A 17,732-nucleotide genomic window follows, 5' to 3' on the forward strand; every position below is an offset into this window, starting at 1 on the left:
GCAGAGCTTTTTTTTTGGCCACGCAACTTGTGGGATCTTAGTTCCCCAACTAGGGATTGAACCCAGACCCTGGCAGTGAAAGTGCCGAGTCCTAACCACTGGACCACCAGGGAATTCCCTGCAGAGCTATTTATAATAGCCTCAGATTGCCCATGTCCCCAGAGCTAAAAGCCTGGAAGCAACAAAGCAAAATATGGTCTGTCAGTATACTGGATCCCATTGATACATGGAACCGTTATAGGAAATAATGTTAAACAAATGCCAAGAACAAAAGGATTGAGTTCTCTCCTTATTCCTTGCAAGGGTGCTGGGGCTCAGACTCCCCTGGCAGCTGAATGGAGGAATTGAATCCTCAGAACCAGGGGTCTAAATCAGGGAGTCCTCACTGAATCTGAAGGAGGAGGCTGAGCCAAAAATTGTACAGGAGCCCTGGGGCTCCATTCATGGGAAGAGCCTCCAGAAGGGCCATGGGATCAAGGTTCCGAACCAGAGAGAGGAGAGAAAAGTTTGAGCAGATGAGGATCAAATTGGGGAAGGAGGGGAAGCAAGCATCCTGAGGGCATCAGGGGTGCCGTGCTGTCAGATGGTGTTTAGGGCTGACTTTTGGGGGTGGCTGGGCTTGCTGAGTAAAGGGCCGGAACTGGGGCCAGCACCAGAGTCTTCTAAATCCCCTTGATAGGGCAGGGCAGGGCATCCCTTCACTCACCCAGCGGAATGTCTTAGCCTCTCCAGAGAAGTGCTTGAAGGGGAGATGGGGGCCAGTAATCCTTCTGCCAGCTCATACCCTTTCGTTAGCACCAGACGTTGGAACTGGTCCTGAGGCAGTTGGGGGTCAGTATTTCCTGCACCACATGTCACACTTGCCCCTCTTGACTTGTTTGGGCTGCTAGTGGGGGTATGGAGGGTGGTCTGGGGTAGAAGAGAGTAGTTGAGGACAGAATGGATCTGCATGAATGGAGAGCAATGCCACGGCTCTGCAAGAAGTGGCATTTCCATCTTCAAGGCCAGGTGGCACGTATATGGCAGGAATCAGTACTTCTTACATGGGAACCACTCACAGGTGGGCAGAGCCCTGTGGTAGGCAGAATAATGACTCCCCAAAGATGTCCATGTCCTGTAAATATGTTTGTTACATGGCAAGGGGGTATTAAGGTTGCAAGTGGAATTAAGGTTGCTAAAGAGGTAACCTTAAAACAAGAGAAATTATACTGGATTATCTGGGTGGGCTCCGTGGAATCACAAGGGTCCTTTAAATGTGGAAAAGTGGGCAGAAAAGTCAGAATCAGGGAGAGATTTGAAGATGCTGTGCTGCCGACCTTGAAGATAGAGGAAGTGGCTGTGAGCCCAGGAATGCAGAAGCTGGCCTCTAAAAGCTGGAAAAGACAAGGAAATGGGTTCTCCTCTAGAACCTCCAGAGGGAGCACAGCTCTGCCAGCACCTTGAGACCCATTTCCAACCTCTGATCTCCAGGACTATAAGGTAATAATTTTTGTTGTGTTTTTGTTTTGGTTTGGTTTGGTTTGGTTTGGCCACGCAGCTTGCGTTGGGATCTTAGTTCCCCGACCAGGGCAGTGAAAGTGCGGAGTCCTAACCACTGGGCAACCAGGGAATTCCCAGTAAATCTGTGTTGTTTCAAACCATTAAATTTGTGGTGTTGCAGCAGCAATAGGAAACTCATCTCTTTCCTCCCAGGATAAGCGTCGTGTAGCTCCTCAGCATGCTGTACAAGGAGATCTCTGAGCTCTCAGAGCCCAACAGTGGGTTTTTTCCCACCCAGGAGTGGGTGTCAGAATCACCTCGTAACTCTTATTTATGTGTTTGTTAATTAATTAATTTATTATGGACTATTTCGAGGACAAAAATATGACAAAAGTCTAACAAACATCCATGTATATTTATTTACCACTTAAGGAACAAAAATCACCAATTCAGTTTAGCGTTCCTACCACCCCCCCAAAAACTGAAAAAAATTGTGCAATAATTACCAATATACCCAAGATAAGATTCTATAATTTACATTTTACTATTTGTTTGATCACACATCTGTCCGTTTCCCCACCTGTCTATTCATCCATCAACCCATCTTATTTTTTATGCATGTCAAAGTAAGTTACAAACATCAGTATACTTCATCATACATATCATGTGTTTGTTTATGAGTTTTAAATTTTGTTTAGAGAACTTCGCTTGTGGCACAGTGGTTAAGAATCCGCCTGCCATTGCAGGGGACAAGTGTTCGAGCTCTGGTCCGGGAAGATCCCACATGCCACCCGGAGCAACTAAGCCCGTGTGCCACAACTACTGAAGCCCCCTAGAGCCCACGTGCTGCAACTACTGAAGCCCACATGCCTAGAGCCCGTGCTCCGCAACAAGAGAAGCCTGCGCTTCTCACTGCGATGAGAAGCCTGCGCACCTCAACAAAGAATAGCCGCCGCTCAACGCATCTAGAGAAAGCCCTGCACGCAGCAACGAAGACAGAATGCAGCCAAAAATAAAATTAAAAAAAATTTTTTTTGTTTAGGTCAGACTTATATACAATGGAATGCATGGATATTAAATATACCCTTTGATGAATTTAACAAATGCACGCACCCGTATAACCCAAACCCCTCTGGAGATGCAGAATATCACCCTGTACTCTTCCATTCAATCCCTCCTCCACCTCCCCAGAGGTAACAATCTATTGTGATTTCTTTTTTCACCATAGATTTACCTGTTGAGAACTTTACAAAAATAGAGTGAAATGGTATGTCTTCTTTTGTGTCTGGCTTCCTTTACTTAACGTCATGTTTTGGGGATTTGTTTATGTTGTTACATGTATCAGTAGTTGTCCCTTTTTACTGTAAATAGTAATCCATTGTATGAAATACCAGGGTTTTTTTTTTAAGCCATTCTCCTGGACACTTGAACTATTTTCAGTTTTGGGCTATTACAATTAAAGCTTCCATAAACGTTTTTGTACAACTGTGTGTCTGCGTGTGGTCACGTGTTTTTATTTCTCTTGGGTAAATACATAGGAATAGGTTCGCTGGGTTATAAGGTAGGGTGCATGTTTAATTTTATGGGGAACTGTCACACATTTTCCCAATGTGGTTGTGCTATGTTTAACTCCCACCAAAAATATACGGGCGCTCTGGTTACTCTACTACCCTCTTCAACATTTGCTATTTTCAGTCTTGAATTTTAGCCATTTCGGTGGGAGTATAGAAGTATCTCATTGTGATTTTAGCTTGCATTTCTCAGATGACTAAACGTTGGAGAGCACTTTTTCATGTATATATTGGCCATTCATATATTTTCCCTTGTGGAATGCCTTTTTAAATCCTTCACCTATTTTAAAGATTGAATTGTTTTTATTATTGAGTTTTAAGAGTTCTTTTTATGTCCAGGATATCTCTCCTTTGTCAAATATATATTTTCAGAATACTTGGGACTTCCCTGGTGGCACAGTGGGTAAGAGTCCGCCTGCCAATGCAGGGGACACGGGTTCAAGCCCTGGTCCGGGGAAGATCCCACATGCCGCAGAGCAACTAAGCCCATGTGCCACAACTACTGAGCCTGCGCTCCAGAGCCCGTGCTCCGCAACAAGAGAAGCCACTGCAATGAGAAGCCCGTGCACCACAACGAAGACCCAATGCAGCTAAAAAATAAAATTTATTAAAAAAAAAGAATACTTTCACTCAGTCTGTGGCTCATCTATTCATTTTCTTAATGATGTCTTTTAATGAGCAAAAGTTTTAAATTTTGATAAGTCTAATTTATATATGTTTCTTTTATGGTTATTGCTTTCTGTGTCCTAAGAAACCTTGGCCTGTACCCAAGTGATGAAGATATTCTCCTGTTTTCTTCTAGAAGCTTTATAGTTTCAGCTTTCATATTTAAGTCTAGAGTTCTTCTTGAATTAATTTTTGTGTATGGTGCGAGGTAAGGGGTCAGGGTTCATTTGTTTTTTCACCTGGTATGGATATCCAGTTTTCCAGCAACCTTTGTTGGAAACATTTTCCTTTCCCCACAGGATTTCTTTGATGCTTTTGTTGAAAATCAAATGACCTCATAAATATCTATTTATGGCAGGAATTCTGTTTTTGAAAAGCTCTTCCGGTGACTCTGATGTACATCCCTAGGGTGCAAGCCCTTGAGGTCCTAACCATTTGCTGGTAAGATGGTTGGTGATTTAGAGCGTTCAAGAAATGGAAGCCATGGTAAGCGTGTGTCAGTGTATTTTGGACATGGGAATGTGCTGAACTGTTAGCAGATTTTACAGTTAAGGTGGATGGTGCAGCCGTGTTTCCTGGTGGGCAGGGAGCAGAGAGAATTCTCTATAGTTTGATTGATATATTCCATCAGGAACCCAGAAGGAAGGTCCAGTATAGAGGGTAGAGTCACCCACTTAGAGTCACCCACTTAGAGGGTTGGGTATCCCTTCCCCAACCATAATGATGTGATGCCTGTGGGCATCACGAGGACCTGGAGAGGGTATATGAGCCCTTAGGACCGTTGCGGTCTATTCTTAGCCAGAGTACCTGTGATTCAAGGACTCATGGATTTTAGGGACAGTTTTCAGACCGCAGGGCCACCAAAAGTTCTTTTAAGGGTTTTGAATGATCCTTAGTGACATGCCAAGTAGTGTCTTATCTGATCCCAGCACTGCTGTGCAGGTTCCAGCTGCCCAGGCATTGATGCTTCAGGTGGAAGAGGATCCTGTGCATCCCTTGCCTTACCTTTAGGGCAGCTTGGATTTCAGCTAATTGGGTGATGGTCTTGCAGAGTTGTTTAGACCAGCAGCAACAAACCTGGCATGGCTGCAAAGTTCTCAGGCCATGGGGCTTTGGAGGTGGGACTTCCCTGCCATCCCCAGCTTTTGTGACAAGATATCTGCTAAACAGTTTTGCTCAGCTGGCAAACGTGAGAATCCCAGTCTTTGAAGACTGTGATGAGGCGTGAGATGAGGTGAGTGTGTCACGGGCACGCCTGGCTGTCAGGTGAGGGACACCCCTCCTTGAGGCCACCTAGTTCCCTAGCAAGTCTGTCTTCCCCACAAGGTCAACTTTAGCCATCTTAGGTTTCTTGACATGGAGTCGCAGGGGAGAAGGTCACTTAGGCTGGGGACTTCTTGAGACAGGCCGGAAGGGTTGGCTTTGAGGATGTCAGGCCAGGCTGATTTGGGGGAGGCCAAGGTCAAGTTAAAAAGAAGGAGTTGTTTATCCCTGACACAAAACACAGAGCGAGGCTGGTACCAGAGGAATCCCATTTCTTTTTGAGGTCACTCAGGGGAAACAGGGTGGCAAAGTAGGGGATGGACCACCCAGATTCTTGAGCCCCAAGAAACCCTAGATTCTAGAATTGCATAAGGGAGGGTGTCCCCATCCCAGAAGAGTGGATTCTTTGCCCTACGTCCCAAGGATACACTGCCCAGAATGAACGAGACCCAGAATGTCAGTCTAGCTCACCAAACTACAGTTCTGGGGATTGGCCTGGAGGTGGCGTGCCTGCCGTTGATCTGGAACTGCTGGACCAAGGCTTAGGCAGGTCTGGCAGAAGGATGAGGATGTCACCAGTGGAAGACGATGCCCCAGAAGGCTAGGCTGGACCTTTTCATCAGCCCCTGGAGAGAGCAGGAGCCTTGCCCAAGCCTAAGAGCACTGCCGTGTCTTCCAACTTCTCAAGACTTATATTGAAATCTAACTCCCATCCCCACAAATCCAGAGTGATCTAGATTTTTAGTACTACACCCCAATTTCTCGGTAAACCATTTCGAATCTAGCCTTACCATGAATCCTTCCATGACACAACTTAAACATTCTTCTGATCAAAATGCGCTCTGAGTGTTTACAGGGCAAAGATACATCTGACATCTTTAAGGAACGCAATGCAAGTGGGGCTAGACTGAGGAGCCAGTAATACTTGTGTCACCCCACGCCCTGCCTCCTGGCTAGCCCCCTCCTCAGTTATGTTGAGCCCCAGGTCCCCTAGTGGAGGGATCAGGTAGAAGACCGAGCTGCAGGAGGTCGGAGGCCTCTTGCTAGATTTGGGATTCTGTTCATTCATTTCTGGGCCACAACTCTGGCCAGGGGATTCTGTCTATACAAACAGGTTGAGGCACGTCTGCAAGACTACCTTTCATTCCGTGCCTCTGTGATCTGGGTCTAGTTTTCTAAACATGATAGAAGGTAGAGAATCAGCAAAGCAAGATGCAGTCCTGGATAGTGACAGCTTTAAGACTACAGTAGCCCTGGCTGACGGCAGAGCCTCTGAAATTAGGTTCAGCCTGGCCGTGGCTGCTCTTGAGGTCAATCCACTGTGTGTGTGTGTGTGTGTGTGCGCGCGTGCGTGCGCGTGTGTGATCCCAGAGCAGCAGATCCTTTCCTTCCAGCCTCAATCCATGGATACGCTATCCCAGCCAAGGTGTGGGAAGCTTCCCCACCCCCAGCCTCTTATTTATATTATGCCCTCAGCATCAGCTGGCAAATGAGTCCCATGTTTCATTTGCCATGTTCCTTCCCCTAAAAAAAAAGGTCATTCGTTTTATGATCAAGCTAACATACATTCACTTTTGAGTAAAGCAAATAAATGTTTAATAAAATTCCGAACCTCGTAAGACATTGGCTTTATAGCTTCCTGGCTGAGAAGACGGCATTTGTGAGGGCAAGAAGATAATGAAATGGCTGAAGTTACTGAGGGTAGCTTGTAATTGATCAGGAAATAAAACTATTCCATCCCTGTGTTGCTCCGTGAAAATGACCCGGTAGGAAGACTAAATGGGGCTTTGAAAAACCTGTACCTCCTTCACTTCCTATTTGCCAGCGCTGTTCAGAGAGCAGTGAAGGGCAAAAGAAGTAACTCCATCACGATGGAAACCCAGTTCAGGAAAAAAGATCATGTGTAGCTTCCTCCTGCAAACTAAATTCGTTTTCTACGGCCAGGCCAGCAGGGGCTGTGAATTCTTGAATGGGATGCCTGTGGTGGGGGGGGCAGAGGCCACTCTGGTTAACTGTCCTGACAAGCTAAGAAAAATGACATCGAGTGTGGTTGAAAGCTGGCGGCTGGCTGCTTCTAGGATAAACGTCCCCAATGAGTTCGGAGGACTCGGGAATGAAGGAATAAAAATCACCCTGAATATATGAACGCATAAAGGCTATTTTCAGGCAACGCAATACTAGCTTGAAACATATGTCTCTTCCCAGTTTGTTTTATTCTTGCCATTTTTGTTGTTATTACTTTTTTAAATCCTCTTATTCTCTTCATGCAGAACGAGGTGGGTAATTGATTTCTTTATCAAGATGCCGGGCGATACATTTTTCACGGCTTTCAGGGAGCACAGAAAATCTAAAACCATTGTCTGGCAGATGCAGCTTTCAGCTGCAATCATCTTTATCTTTATCATCAGGTAAGCCTGCTGGCATGTTTTTATTCAGAAGCATTGTCTTTTACTAGTCAAGTAACATTCTTTGTGATTGCATTATCCAAAAATAAAAAAAGAATTTTTTAACAATGATCGACATAAAGCTTGTTAGATCATTTTTAATGGTAATGAATTGGTTCCTGAAGACTTGATTAAAGAGAAAACTAGGTCAATTTGAGCAGAGTCCAAATGAGGCAGAAAGAAAGTCCATGGAGGGGGGCGGGGCAAGGAAGTTGTGGAACCACAAACTCAGTAAAAGAAAAAATTTAAAAAGTACAAAATCACAAAGAAAAAACGAATCAACCTTGCATATCTTCTCTGGAGATATATATATGTAAATGTTAGAAAAGGGACTAGAAACCTTACTAACTGATAATAATAGTATCAGTTGAGAGTAACTTTGTTGCGGAAAGGGTGAGGAGAGCTAATTAAAGAAGACAAAGCATGTTTATATATATATTTTCCCATTCCTTGTACCACTTATTTATTTTTTATTAATTTCGATTGCAATATAATTTACATACCATAAAATTCACCGAATAATTGTACAGTTCAGTGGGTTTTAGTCTATTCACAAGGTTATGCAACTATCACCACTATCTAATTCCAGAGCATTTCCATCACCCCAAAAAGAAGCCTTGTAACCATTGGCAGTCACTCCCCATTTCCCCTTTCCCATCTCCTGGCAACCCAATAATCTACTTTCTGTCTCTATGAATTTGCTTATTCTGGACATTTCATGTATTGAAGTCATACAATATGTGGGCTTTTGTGTCTGGCTTCTTTCATTAAGCATCATTTTTTTTTTAATGGTGGAAAAATAAACATAAAATCCATTTACCATTTTAACCATTTTAAACTGTCTAGTTCAGTGGCATTAAGTACATCCACACTGTTGTGCGATCACCACCCCTATTCCTCTCCAGAACTTTATCAGCATCCCAAACTGAAACTCTGTACCCATTAAACAGTAACTCCCCATTTCCCTCCTCCCACAGCCCCTGGCAACTACATCCTACTTTCTGTCTCTATGAATCTGACTATTCTAGGGACCTCATATAAGTGGAATTGTATAGTATTTATCCTTTTGCGTCTGGCTTATTTCACTTGGCACGTCTTCAAGGTTCAACCTTGTCGAAGCATATGTCAGAATTTCCTTCCTTTAAAAGATTGAATAGGGGACTTCCCTGGTGGTCCAGCGGTTAATACTCCACGCTTCCACTGCAGGGGGCCAGCATTGGATCCCTGGTTGGGGAATTAAGATCCCACATGCTGCGGGGTGCGGCCAATAAATAAATAAAAGATTGAATAATGTTCCATTGTATGGATGTATCCATTCATCAGTTGATGGACATTGGGTTGTTTTCACTTTTTGGCAATTATGAATGATGCTACTATAAACATCTGTGTACAAGTTTTTGCATGAACATGTTTTCAATTCTCTTGGCTATATACCTAGGAGTAGAATTGCTGGGTCATATGGCAACTCATGTTTAACCTTTTGAGGAGCTGCCAACGTATTTTCCACAGTGCTGCACCATTTTACACTCTCACCAACAATATATAAGCGTTCTAATTTCTCCACATCCACCAACACTTGTTATTTTCCTTTTTAAAAAAAATTATAGGGGGCTTCCCTGGTGGCGCAGTGGTTGAGAGTCTGCCTGCTAATGCAGGGGACACGGGTTCGAGCCCTGGTCTGGGAAGATCCCACATGCCGCGGAGCAACTGGGCCCGTGGGCCACAACTACTGAGCCTGTGCGTCTGGAGCCTGTGCTCCGCAACAAGAGAGGCCGCGATAGTGAGAGGCCCGCGCACCGCGATGAAGAGTGGCCCCCACTTGCTGCAACTAGAGAAAGCCCTCGCACAGAAACGAAGACCCAACACAGCCAAAAATAAATATAAAAATAAATAAATAAATAAAAGATTACTATTAAAAAAAAGAAATCAGCAACTTGGCAAAAAAAAAAAAAAAAAAAAATTACAGCCATCCTAGTGGATCTCATTTTGGCTTAGGTTTGAATTTATAATATTTTAATTGTTTAAATCAGGAGAATATATTAATTCTTTTCTTGTATAACTAGTAAAATAATTATTTTACAAAAGAAGTGCATCAAATATAAAGAACAAAACATATCTAAGGTGCTGTCACTGCAAATAGATTAGTCACTTAGCTAACAGAGTTTAAGGGTAAGTCAGAGCAGGGCTCAGGGCTGATGTGAACTGCAGTGTTCTTCCCAGGGAGACGATGGGATGGTAGAGATTTAACCTCCATGTACTTAAAAGATAATAATCAAAAGACAAACTTTTTGAGAACTTCCCATGTTACCAGGCTCTGTGTTAAATGCTTTATGTGAATTTTTTTCATTTAGTCCTTGAAACAGTCCTAAGCAATAAGTACTATTCTTTATTTTTAACAGCTGGGAAAACTAGGACTTAGAGAGGTTAAAGAATTATGCAAATCATGCTATTATGTGGTAGCCCCAGGGCTGAATCCAGACCTGATTCCTGAGTATTAACATTGGACAATTCCATGTCACTGTACACACACTTCTCAGTGTTCTATTAATAAAATAATAATTATAGAATCATAATAATTATTATTATCCCTAACTTTAAGCAGCGTTTGCTGAGTTTCAGGCACTGTACTGGGCTCCTCATGTGCATTCTTTTACTTAATATGCATAACAACCCTATGAGATGGGTACAGTGGTCATTGTCCCCATTTTACATATGACACAATAGAGGTCAAGAAACCTGCCCCGGATTACAGAGCTGCCCCAACACATTTAGTCTTTTTTTTTTTTTTTTTTTTTTTTTTTTGCCATACTGCGTGGCATGTGGGATCTTAGATACCCGACCAGGGATCAAACCCATGCCCCCTGCAGTGGAAGCACAGAGTCTTAACCACTGGACAGCCAGGGAAATCTCCATTTATTCTTCTTACTGTTGCCCGAACATGCTGGGTCCAGTGAGTGAGTAAGTGAAGGCATCCATGGACATTCCCACCGCCCTAAATTTGCTTCCTCCATTCCCGCAGTCCAGAATAGCTTGTCTGCCTGGATCGAGTCCTTCCTCCCCTCCCCCCTGGCCCCTGATGATGTCACTTTCTCTGGGCACATACAAGACCATCAGCTCTCACCCATCAAGTTGTTCCAGTCCCTTCAATCCTGTAATAATCCTTTGCTCTTTTTTTTTTTAAAGATTTTTTTTTTTTTTAATGCAGACCATTTTTAAAGTCTTCATTGAATTTGTTACAATATTGCTTCTGCTTTATGTTTTGGTTTTTTGGCTGCAAGGCATGTGAGATCTTAGCTCCCAGATCAGGGATCAAACTCACACCCCCTACATTGGAAGGCGAAGTCTTAACCACTGGACCGCCAGGGAAGTCCCATAATCCTTCACTCTTAAGTTACCAGTTGGTTCTCCTTTTGCACATTCAACAACAAATCGCTCGTCTCTACTCCATTCTGCTAGGTATGTTGGGAGGAGATGAATAGGATGCATTTCTACCCTTGGTGGGCTCTCCCCACCTGCAGGTGGAACAGATGTGTAAACAAGCAAATACAACACAGTGGGAGAAATGCAAAAGAGAAATACATGTGATGACTTGGGCAACACATATAACCAGAAATAAAGAGATGCAGATGCAAGGCTCAGGGAGGTTCAGTAGAACAAACCCAGGCAAGTGACAATGCGGCCCTGAACTTATCAAAATTCATCGGCATATTTTATTGTTTTTTTTTTTTAATTTTATAGCTACTTTATTTATTTATTTATTTATTTATTTATTTATTTATTTATTTATTTTTGGCTGTGTTGGGTCTTCGGTTCGTGCGAGGGCTTTCTCTAGTTGCGGCAAGCGGGGGCCACTCTTCATCGCGGTGCGGGGACCGCTCTTCATCGCGGTGCGCGGGCCTCTCACTATCGCGGCCCCTCCCGTTGCGGGGCACAGGCTCCAGACGCGCAGGCTCAGTAGTTGTGGCTCACGGGCCTAGTTGCTCCGCGGCATGTAGCATCTTCCCAGACCAGGGCTCGAACCCGTGTCCCCTGCATTAGCAGGCAGATTCTCAACCACTGCGCCACCAGGGAAGCCCCATCGGCATATTTTAAAAGGTGTACAGTGGTGCTGGTTTAGAGTCCTGGCTCCATCATGCTCTAGCTTATGGGCAAATGACATGGCCTCGGGGCTCCAGTTTCTATCTAAGGAAGATAATACCTGCTCCAGAGTGGTGCTTTAATATAGAGGATTAAATGAGATAATATCTCAAAATGTATACGTGCCATCAATGATAATTGTAAATTACTATTGAAAAACATTTTAATACAGAAGAAAACCTTTTAGCACAAAGATATTCATGAAGTATTATTTGTAATAGGGAAAACATTGAAACAAACTCAAAATCCTCCTGGAATATTATGCAGCCATTAAATTGTGAATCTGTATTGTAGAATTACAAATACAAAAGCCCTAGACAAAACTGTGTACGTGGTGTCATCTTGGCTATGTAATTATATTCCAAAAGTCCCCGGGCCTCTCCAGCCTGTGGGTTTAAATGAGGCCACATTTACCTTGTACCCAAATTTCTCTGCCTCATTGCCCCCACCTGCTCCTGCAGACCTTTGCAAATGTTCTGGGCGCCCTAGGGAATAGCTAGAGCATATCTGCTTTCCCCTGCCACCCCAATATTCATCAAATGTCTGTACTTATAGACACAGCCACTCTTTCCAGAACTTTGCCCTTGCTAGTACTTCACAGTGGACACCTCCGTGGAAGGTGACCAACCACCGGGTTTGCCTGGAACCAAGAGGTTTCCTGGGATGCAAGACTCAGGCTAAAACTGGGAAAGTCCTTGGCAGATCGGGATAAGTTGGTGACTCTATTTCACTGCACAGAATACTTTCAAAGATGCAAACATTTTAGGTCCCCAGATGGCGTTTGTTTTCTCAGCTGGAGGTAGGCTGTGTTCCTCCCTAAATAAGGACTGATGGGTGAGCAGAATATTTGTGTTTAAATTCAGAGGGCTTTTACTTCTGGTACCAGGGAAGTGAGAAAACTAATCAAATGATTGCTTGAGAAACAGGTGATCAGAGCACAGGTCTGGACAAGAGATGCTGGTTTGGGAAACATGAGCTCATTGGGTGGCAACAGAAGTCACGGGTGTGGGTGAGAGGGTCCAGGCGATGTGTAAGTAGGACAGAAGTCTGAGTATAATGACATTGGAGCCAGTAGGTGGAGGGAGATGAGTCCACAAAAGAAACTGAGGGGAGTGGTCAAAGAGATCAGAGGAAAAGTAGGATTTGAGGTTCACAGGTCTGGGGTACAGTTTCCTCAATCAGCCCTTGTTTTCCATTTGGTTATGCCTTACCCCAAAGCCAGTGTTTTCGTTGTTGTTGTTGTTTTGTTTTATTTTTTGTTTTTAAAATTTATTTATTTATTTATTTTTGGCTGCATTGGGTCTTTGTTGCTGTGTGCGGGCTTTTTCTAGTTGTGGCAAGCAGGGGCTACTCTTCGTTGCGGTGCGCGGGCTTCTCACTGCGGTGGCTTCTCTTGTTGCGGAGCACGGGCTCTAGGTGCGCGGGCTTCAGTAGTTGTGGCGCTCTCGGGCTTAGTTACTCTGCCGCATGTGGGATCTTCCCGGACCAGGGCTCGAACCCGTGTCCCCTGCATTGGCAGGCGGATTCTTAACCACTGCGCCACCAGGGAAGGCCCCCAAAGCTAGTGTTGATACCGACTAATCATTCTCTCTCTCTCTTTTTTTTTTTTTTTTTTTTTGGCCATGCAGCGCGGCATGTGGGATCTTAGTTCCCCCACCAGGGATCGAACCCGTGCCCCCAGCAGTGGAAGCGCGGAGTCCTAACCACTGGACCGCCAGGGAATTCCCTGACTGATCATTCTCTACATCATGGAATAGACTTCTCTTCCTGTTCTTTCATCTCTGAAATGTAAATGATTCTCCAAGGTCTATATGAGGTGCTCTTTTCTCTCTCTGCACTTCCTTTCATAGTAGTTTAACTTATCCACGTGGCTGCCACTTTCATCTCAATAAGTCTGGCTCCCAAATCATACCTCTAGTTTTAATCTCGCTAGAGCTTCGGTCCACATTTCAAACTGTCTCCTAGACATTTCCACCTCATTTTCCCACCTATTCTTACCTAAATAAGAAGCATCACAGGATCATAAGCACAGATGCTAGCATTGGAAGGAACCATAGAGATGATCTAATCCAGACCTGCCGAACCAGGGAGCTATGACACACACTAGTGCACAGCGAATGAGGTATGGGCGGGCGGAGACGTTCATCCTCCCAGCCCCCAGCGTGGCTGGAGCCTCTGGACCAGTCACCCCTGTTCACTACAGCCGCATCCTCTGATGGCCTTCAGAGAGGGGGGCGGGGTCTGAGAGTGAGCAAGAGGCCACCACTGGCAGCCAGATGCAGGGCACATTGTTGCCTACGTAGAGATGCTGGAGGAGTTTGTGTCCCAGGTGCCCAAGGAACGTAAGGAGCAGGCAGCGGGCAGGGAGTTGTGAATGAGTGCGTGTGTGTGGCGGGGGTTCTGTGCAGACAGCTCAGAAACTCCATCTCCACAAACTTTGATGTTGGATAATTTTGTCTGTTTGTGGCCGGTGTGCCACAAATGATGTCCAAACTGTGAACTGACTATTCTAATAGTGTCCGTGTTCTGTAAACTAGGGCTTCAATCATGGTTTTGAAATACTAGCTATGAACAAGTCTGATTGGATCAAAAATCCACAAGAAACTTTATAAGCACATTTGTCAATGAAAGAAGAGGAAGAGCCTTAAATATAACTTAAATATAATTTCTACTGTTGTAAATGTTTGAACGGTTATCAAAGATAGTTTAAATTTCTTTGGGTCACCTACTGCTACACAGTTTCTTGTCATTTAAAGAGATCACTGTTCAAGAGTCTCAGTCAGGAACGAGCTATTTAAAACACAAAGCTGAGAATATAAAATTAGGTACTAGGATTCAAGTTCAAGTTTCTCATTTAATAAAAATGACTTTTTGAAAAGTGTTAACAAATTCACAATTTAATATCGTCTCTAACGCTATGTATTTAATTTCTATTATAATCACATTCTATAAGGAAAACATTTTATCACATTCAATAAGCCCCTCTAGTTTTCATTGGGTGCTGTAATGTGAAAGGGTTGGAAAGTACAGATCTAACCCAGCACCTTAACTTATTTGTGAGGAAACTGGGGCCCAGTCAGGGTGACTCATCTAAGGTCACAGAGCTAATCACTTCCTTCCTAAACCAGCTCCTGTGCTGACTTGCTGAGTCTTACCTGTAGGTCTGTGATACATCATTCTCCAAGTTACCCAAGTCCAAGTCAACTCATGTTCACTTCTCTCTCTGTCGTATCTCACCCAACCTACATCCCCTCTCACATTGAAGGAACCCTCCACTTTATGGGAGCTGACATGCCAGCTGCTTGCACGTTGGCCTCCAATTTGTAAAAAAACACAGTATCTGCAAAGCACAGTAAAGTGAAGCAGGATAAAATGAGGTATGCCTGTATGTTTATTACCATTTTACTGCCACTCCTCCCTCAATTCACACCGTGGCCTTATGGAAAACTCCTGTGACTAGGTGACTAAGGAAGACATTTGAGCTTGGTTTAACAGATGGTATCAGCTGGCAGTGGACTGCTAAGGTGTTCTAGCTACACTTGGAGATGGTCTTGAAAATGGTCTTGGAAGTGGCAAAAGGAAGTCTTCCCAGTGGGCAGAGCTTTGAGTTGTGCTCTTGTGGTTCTCTTTGCCTTGAGAAAGACTCTACACCAATTCATGGCCCAGGTGGGTAAGGACTTAGGCTGGTGACAAGGAGGTTTGGGAGAGAGGATGTAGCTGTAGATGAACCTCAGAATAGACCTAGAAAGTGAGAGTACTTGTACCCTATGTGAATATTTATCAAAATGTCCCCACTCCTGGGACTTCCCTGGTGGCCCAGTGGTTAAGAATCCGCTTTCCAATGCAGGGGACGTGGGTTCAATCCCTGGTCGGGGAATTAAGATCCCACATGCCGTGGGGCAACTGAGCCCGCGCACCACGACTACTGAGCACACAGGCCACAACTAGAGAGAAACCTGCACACAGCAACAAAGACCCCGCGTGCCACAATGAAGACCTGATGCAGCCAAAAATAAAATAAATTTTTTTTGGTTTTTTTTGGCTGTGTTGGGTCTTCGTTTCTGTGCGAGGGCTTTCTCCAGTTGCGGCGAGCGGGGGCCACTCTTCATTGCGGTGCGCGGGCCTCTCACTATCGCGGCCTCTCTTGTTGCGGAGCACAGGCTCCAGACGCGCAGGCTCAGTAGTTGTGGCTCATGGGCCCAGTTGCTCCACGGCATGTGGGATCTTCCCAGACCAGGGCTCGAACCCGTGTCCCCTGCATTGGCAGGCAGATTCTCAACCACTGCGCCACCAGGGAAGCCCAATAAAATAAATTTTTAAAAAAATGTCCCCACTGCTAAAGAAGCTTTAATAAATTAGTGAACAAGACGACTGGTCGGGTGGATGAAGACCTTTTCCTAGTCAACCGACTGCCTGCTCACTGGGGTCATGAGCTCGTCACAGGCTTCTCCTCCGCAAGGCTGGTCTGACTGTTGCCACTGCAGAGTGCCCATTTTAGAAGGAATCATTATCATGTATTATTTCTGTCATGGTGGTTAAGTGAGTCAACCTCATTGGGGTGAGGTTTATACTGAATTTGGATTTCCTTTCCTACCAGCCATGCCTTTACCATCCTCATCCTAAATGGGTTTACCGAATACTTTATTCACCATCATGGTATCTTATACATCACGGTATCTGTCTTAGTTCAGGCTGTTATCACAAATTACCATAGCCTGTGGGGCTTATAAACAACAGAAATTTATTTCTCACAAGCTGGAAGTCTGAGATCAGGATGCCAGTGTGGTTGGGTTCTAGTGAGAGCCCTCTTCTGGGTTGCAGACTGCCGACGTATTATATCCTGACACAGAGGAGAGCAGAGATGGGAAGCAGGCTCTCTCATAATCTTATAGAGGCACGAATCCCATTCATGCGGGCTCTACCCTCATGATCTTACCTAATCCTAATTAACTCTCAAAGCCCCATCTCCTAATACATCACACTGGGGGGAGGATTTCATCTTACGAATTTTGTGGCGACACAAACATTTAGTCCATAACAGCATCTGACCAAGGAACTAACTTTACAGTGAAATAAGTAAAGAAACTGGCTGTCCTATCAGATTCACTAGCCCCGTATTGTGGACCCCGACAACCAGAAGCAGCTGGCTTTAAGGAATAGTGGAATGACCCAGGGAATTCACGCCTACTGAGCCAGCTGGAAGACAAGAGCTTGAGAGCTTGGATTCTATTTACAATGGTCCCTGGGTATCCTCGGGGAATTGGTTCCAGGACAGCTCTTCCCGTACCCTCCTACCCCCAGATAACAAAATCCAATCATGCTCAAGTCCCTTATGTAAAATGGCATAGTATTTGCATGTAACCTACACACATTCCCCCATATACTTTATTTTTTTAAATTTTATTTATTTATTTTTCGCTGTGCAGGTCTTAGTTGTGACATGCCAGATCTTTGTTGTGGGTTCTTTTGTTGTAGCACACGGGCATAGTTGCCCCGCAGCATGTGGGATCTTAGTTCCCCAACCAGGGATCGAACCCGTGTCTTCTCATTGGAGGGCAGATTCTTTACCACTGGACCACCAGGGAAGTCCCCTCCCATATACTTTAAATCATCTCTAGATCACTTCTAATACCTAATGAGAACCCATTTTATTTATTTATTTTTAATTTATTTTATATTTTTTGGCTGCGTTGGGTCTTCGTTGCTGCACGCGGGCTTTCTCTAGTTGCGGCAAGCGGGGGCTACTCTTCGTTGCGGTGCGTGGGCTTCTCGTTGCGGTGGCTTCTCTTGTTGCAGAGCACGGGCTCTAGAGCACAGGCTCAGTAGTTGTGGCGCACGGGCTTAGTTGCTCCGTGGCATGTGGGATCTTCTTGGACCAGGGATCAAACCGGTGTCCCCTGCATTGGCAGGTGGATTCTTAACGACTGCACCACCAGGGAAGTCCGGGGAACCTATTTTAAAGTAGGTTTCTTCCGTTATGAGATTGTAAACTCTGAAGGCTGTCACCATTTTTAATATCTTTCTATTTAAGTACATAGCGTTGTACTTTATATAGTGCAGGATACAGGTTGCAAACTTGTAGATTCTGGGCTATATCTGAACTGCATTCATTTTGATCAATCTGAAGTGTTGTTTTTTTTTTTTAAACTGACAGTTGCCAACGTTTAAAAAT

Source organism: Balaenoptera musculus, chromosome 20 (assembly GCF_009873245.2).
Source record: "Balaenoptera musculus isolate JJ_BM4_2016_0621 chromosome 20, mBalMus1.pri.v3, whole genome shotgun sequence".
NCBI lineage: Eukaryota > Metazoa > Chordata > Mammalia > Artiodactyla > Balaenopteridae > Balaenoptera > Balaenoptera musculus.